Here is a 6,000-nt window from a genome sequence, read left to right on the forward strand (position 1 = left end):
GTAACCATAATCCTATTCGATGAGAAGCAGAAAGCAAGACTCTTCTCCATTTCAACAAGCATGCATGCTCATCAACAGAAAGCAAAGCGGAAGGTGTGATTGTTTCTAATCTCTAGAGTTTCTGTTAACCAGCCTCTTCTTTATACTGAAGTTTCAAGGCCTGAATAAAAATGGGACCCAGTTCTGAACTACCTCTGCTTTCAATTGTGTAAAGCCAAATCCCAGTTGTCGGCAAAAGCCACCTTGGATGTTTCCCCACTTCTAGGGGCAAGTACTTGTACCTTTATCAAAACAAACCAACACCCCAGGTTTATTTGTGTGCAGTCCTCCTAAGGATTTTCCCATGTTGCAGCTGCTATTTTGAAAGAGCCGATAAGGTAATCGCTACCAACTGAATGACTTAAAAATATAAAGTTGGGGAGAAAGGTTACATTTTAAACTGGTCAACCCATCATTTAAGCAACCGAGTTATGTTTCTGCCTACAGTCACAACAATCTTTCCCCTGTTCTACCAGACTGAATTGACTACAGTCTCCTCTCAATATGCCACACTCACGGGACAAGGGGGAAGACAGTAAAAAAGAAAAAAAGAAAAAAAGTAAAGCTGCTAATAATTTCATCACTAGGTGGCTGCTGTTACATTGCTTCCCTGCTCTTTGTATCAGCATTTAGTCTGTGTTTGTGGTTGGTCCCAAAATTTCCCTGTGATGCATCAGATTAGCTTTCTCATTTGATTGTTTTAAATGGTGCAAAACACTGGTGTAGCAGGGATAGTGACATGACTGAACTCAATTGGGGATATAATCTCTTCCAAAGAGTGAGTCAAATTCATCTCCAGCAAAAGAAGCGTGACGGAACCCTCCAATCATTCCACCCTACTCAGTGGCACCATTAGAGACGGTGACTCATGGATCCTTCCAAGTGATCCGTGGGCCTGTGCACCTGTTGCAGAAACTCCATCAATCTCAGTGGTATTGTGCCTGCTTATGCCATCATTCAAATTGGCCCACTTGGGTCAAGTAAGCTAGGCAACTCTCAGAACCCACAGTTGATTATTACTTAAAAATAACAGAGCAGCATGAGCATATGGTGCATGCTATATTGGTATTATGCTATAGGTATTATGATACAGTGTGGTGCATGTTCTCCTTGAAAAGCACATATTACCTGATGTGGCTGTGAGCTGGACCATCTGCTATATGAAGGAGCACCTGAAGTCTTGCTGGCTGTTGACCTCTGTAAAATAAAAATGCCATGCATTCAGCCAGAGTTCGTATAAATATCCATACATGAACTTAAATTAATGTCAGCAACCCAGATTTCTACAGAGAAAGAAAGGCAGCACTGTCAAGGGTTAGGGCATTGGCCTGAGACAAAGGAGACCTGGGTTTTAGTTCCAGCTTTGCCATTGACCTGATGTTTGACCTTAGACAAGTGCCTTCGTGCTTCTGTTTCTCCTCGCAGCCTTTGTCTTGGTTATTTAGATTGCAAACTCTTGAGGACAATCTCTGTTTAAATAAGTGTGTTTACACTGCCTAGCATAACTGGGTCCCAACCTTAGTTGGGGCTTCTAGACACTACTGTATCATAAAGAACGACAATGCAGAGTGGTCATCTTATTATGTCGCCTTATGCTTTATTTCCCGTTACCGCTCCACGTCTACTGACGCAGAAGTGCTAAACCATGTCTAGTGTGACAAAGCTATAATATCTACCTAATAATCTGATTCCAGCCATACTCCTGCAGAAACATCAGTATGTAATCTACATACACTGTAAAAAGCATACCAAGTCCTGTTTTATTCTTTGAGCTGTAAACTTAAATGCAATACTTGTGACATACAATAGTTAAGTGAAAAAAGAAAAGGAGTACTTGTGGCACCTTAACAAATTTATTTGAGCATGAGCTTTCGTGAGCTACAGCTCACTTCATCGGATGCATGCAGTGAAAAATACAGTGGGGAGATTTCTGAATGCATCCGATGAAGTGAGCTGTAGCTCACGAAAGCTTATGCTCAAATAAATTGGTTAGTCTCTAAGGCGCCACAAGTACTCCTTTTCTTTTCTTTTTGCGGATACAGACTAACACAGCTGCTACTTTGAAACCTGTCAATAGTTAAGTGAGATGGTGTACTAATTGCCACTGAGTTTAAAATTATTTGTATTTTGTATTGTAAAAGTATTACCTAACCAGCAGGTTGTCTGAGGCGATCTGGTCCTTATCTGATAAAATCATTCACCCAGAGACACTGTTAAAGGTCTCAAGTTTTCTACCAAATGTGATTATGTAGCAACAAAGCTGTTCTCTCTTTATACTGCATTACACCGATCTCAAATGTTTTAATTCACAGGATCTAGTGAAAGTGACTCAATCCAGACTAGAGGTATGAGCTCAGGTTTGTTTGTTTCAACTACTATAGATGGGTTAAAATAGTGCTTTTGAAACTCAGGAACTAATTGCTCTTGCAGGTATGGTATAATGTAGGGAAGTGTTTTATCAGTGCATCACAATCCTATTCTAGACTCACCTGCTATTCTAACTCTGGAAGTCTTTTCGGCAGAGTGTGATAATCATGCTGTTCTGTACTGGGACATTGATCCTCACAAATAAGAACTATATTTTCATACATCCTTCCTGCACTAATGTTGGTACATAGGGCAGAAGCTACAATTAGACTTACGTTATTTACACTTGAGACCTAGCTTGAATTCAGGTCTCCAGAAATGAAATATCAATTCACCAACACATCACATCACCAGCTAGGCTCGAACACAAGCTCAGATTTATGAAGGGAACATATATGGAAATTATAGATCTATGCGGAATTTGTAGTACAATACTCTCTTTGTAATTACAGAAATAAATGGTTTAATGCTTGTAACACTTGCAGACAGAATAAAGATGTTCTAGGATATAACCAATAGGTTTACATTTATCATTATATATTCTAGAGTGATTGACTTTTCATTCTCACTAATGAGAAACAGAGTCAGTTGATTATGTTGCTGATTATTCCTTCTGATAAACAAAAAAGTCGTATTACAAGTTTAATAGCAATAATCTTACTCCGTGGGTTCTTAACTTAACAGATATCCTTAGATGGACAGATATCCCAAACAAAGATTCAATTTCTTTTTAAATATAAAGACTTCAGATTAAAAACAAACACGCATTTTGCTTAAAAAACGCTTTTACAGAACTCAGAAGACAAGGAGAGAGAGAGACCTAGTGAGTCTCTCAATAGTAAGTTGAAAAATGAGACAATTACATTTCTCCAGAAGCTTATTTTATAATGAAACAAGTTGCTAGAAGCACCTTATGCTTTTCTTAATTAAAAGTACCTAGAAAGGCAAAAACTTATCAAAATAACTGTGTTCGTGCTGTCCAAATTTCTCAGTCAATAGGCAAGAGAATTATGGTTTTCCCATTTTCTTCAGTAGTGAATTTCTTTCATAACCAGTAACCGCCCCCAACCCACGTGTTTCATAATTCTGTTAGTAAAAAATAAAAAAATCTGCCCTGCACAAATATTAAGAAGAATCTACAACAGCAGCCTACTCTCCCAGACCCTTGTAAAGGGGCCTTAATGTAAATGAGAAAGAGCCTTAGATATAATCTGCAATGCGTGCAACATATCACCATTATTAACTCAGCATCTGTGTAACCCTTATCTGGTTTAATAAAACAAGTGTTGAGATGAAAGGGTCCATTTATGAGATATTGTGTAAGGCCATCAGAATACAAAAGGTTACTTAAAATAGAGTGGGTGAGAAGCTCTCAGACAGCATGGGCAGAACCAAAGCGTTCTGCAGGACCATGTTGATTCCATCAAAATTTTCAACAGAAATCAGGCAGGCCCAACTCCCTGGGAATCAAGAAGGAGACTCCACAGCAAATAGTTTTGTAAGGCCTGACTGATATTCACTTTCAAGTACCCACAGAGAACCCACGTGCCACAGGAGACATTTGCAGGGCAGGTTGCATTCCCCAGTAGTTGTCTCACTAATTAATGAATTGCAGCAGTGAGTACCTAGGCCCAAGATCAGAATCTGGATCTATACCTCTAACTCACCAGCACTTTGTGTATGCACCTATCACAAGGAAGAAGACTAACAGCGGAGAACATGGGGATACTTCCTGCTGCTTTGTTAGCAATTGTAGCAGCACTTAACCTGTCTGGCATTAGTCCCATCTGCTGCCTCAGTTTCTCCTTCTTCAGGGCAGAAAGCTTCACCTTGTGGGAATTTTCTTCAGCAATTCTACCCTTCTGGGAAGTTAACAAACACCAACATTCAAAGCCTTCTCACCTTCTGCCTCAGGCTCAGTTAGTTCTTTGTCAGGGATTCCCCTTCCCTCCAGGTTCAAAGTCCTTTGCAGGCCTTCTCAACCAGCAGACTCCTGATCGCTGCAGGTCCTTCAGCAGAGGCTCTCTTATCAGTAGGCTCTTGCTCCTTGCTGGTTTTCTCTCTCAGGCATTCTGCATTATATCTGGGAGCTCTTAGCTCTCTTCCCCTAAATCCCAACTTTCCTTCTATTCCCACCAGGCTGCCTGCCCAAGCCTATAACTAGGAGCTAAGGGGAAAAAATGTCTAGGTTAATTCAGGCTGTCCTTATGTTCCCCAGCTGGCCTGGTTTGTAATCACATGTTCTCCCTCCCCTCCCCTTACTCACCTGTGGGAGTGAATGGGCTAAGCATGACCGCTGCAGACAAATCCCTGTCCCTCTTAGAGAGCTAGTTCATCCTATGGCAGGAACTAAATTAGTGTTGAAACCTTCAGAAAAGCATGATGATTTGCAATGTAAACAGTAGCTCTGAAAGCAAGGAAAACTGCCAACTGCACATTTGTTTTCATTGTCTAAGCTAGAAGTCATTGGCAAAATATATGCTGAGAAAACCAGGCATTATTTAGATATCCAGACAGTAGCTCGTTTGAAGGAGTAAAGGATGATGTAGGAGTACTGGTAGTTTCAGGTAGAAAATGTGTTTTAAACCTAGAGCCACAGCAAAGCCTAGATGTGACAAGTGCTGATGAAACTTTAGGCCTACTCCAAAGCGCTTCAAAGCCCAGTGACAGAAGGGGGGAAAATGCTTTTCACAGCAACAAAGTGGCACAGATGAAAGGAGAGCAGACAATGCAGTATCTACACAGCTCACAGGAAAACAGTGTCTGACCAGTAGAGTCACTTTTTTGAACAAAAGTGCTTATTGAAGCAAGAAGTAATAGGACTAGCTCGGTTCCAGTGTCTACCACATGTCAGTCAAACACACGCAAGTTTGGATGTGGTCCTAAAAGAGGGCCCAGGTAACACAGGATAATCGATGGGTATGGTAATAGTGTGAGTCCATCAATGACTACAGATTGAAGACTTTATATGTTATGTTTGATTCATGTTTGAACCCATTGGAGCTGGTTACAGCTTTTCAAATTTCAACATAATGCCAAATTTCAAAAAAGAAATAAGAAGAAAAGGGGAGAATTTTTTTGCCAGACTGCAAGTTGAAATTTTTCAAATGATAAAATTGACAAAATTCCAAAATGCAAAAAGGTAAAAATTTAGAATTTTTTTTTGCAGTTTTCAATCAGCTAATTAATGTAACATCTTCTGACATGGGCGTCCTCATAATAAAAGCATACATTACTGGTAGGAAGAACAACATACCGTCAAACCTAGGCAATTTGCCATCTCCTAGGTTTTAAAGTGTTATTATCACTGTGACACTGACAGACAAGCTCAGGCCATGGCCATAGGCCAATTCACTTCTGTGTGAATATCAAAGAAATGTTAAGTGTATTAGTGTGTATTTAAGTTAATTCACTTATATGCTAATAGAATTCAAAGGTGTGTCGAAAGACATTTAGTGTAATCAGGCCAAATCACTTGTGTGTTAGGATAGTTCTGGGGTGCCCAACCTACGGTACATGGCATTTCATAAGGCCCGCAGCCTGCTTCAACACAATATATTATCTGCCGATTCATTAGCATTTTTGTCATCACGT

The 6,000-nt window shown here is 40.0% G+C and overlaps 1 protein-coding gene across 2 annotated transcripts in view; it reads right to left on the reverse strand.

Annotated features, from left to right (window-relative positions):
* The window catches only part of RBMS3 (RNA binding motif single stranded interacting protein 3), a 755,157-nt gene extending 750,590 nt beyond the window's left edge, over positions 1–4,567 (reverse strand). For both annotated transcript variants that reach the window (XM_043540891.1, XM_043540892.1), the window contains exons 1-2: positions 4,309–4,567; positions 1,168–1,236 (exon numbers count right to left, since the gene is read on the reverse strand). The gene's annotated coding sequence lies outside the window, so the exon portion shown is untranslated. The remainder of the gene's footprint in view (positions 1–1,167; positions 1,237–4,308) is intronic.
* Between the last annotated feature and the right edge of the window lie 1,433 nt (positions 4,568–6,000).

Source organism: Chelonia mydas, chromosome 2 (genome assembly GCF_015237465.2).
Source record: "Chelonia mydas isolate rCheMyd1 chromosome 2, rCheMyd1.pri.v2, whole genome shotgun sequence".
NCBI classification, from domain to species: Eukaryota; Metazoa; Chordata; order Testudines; family Cheloniidae; genus Chelonia; species Chelonia mydas.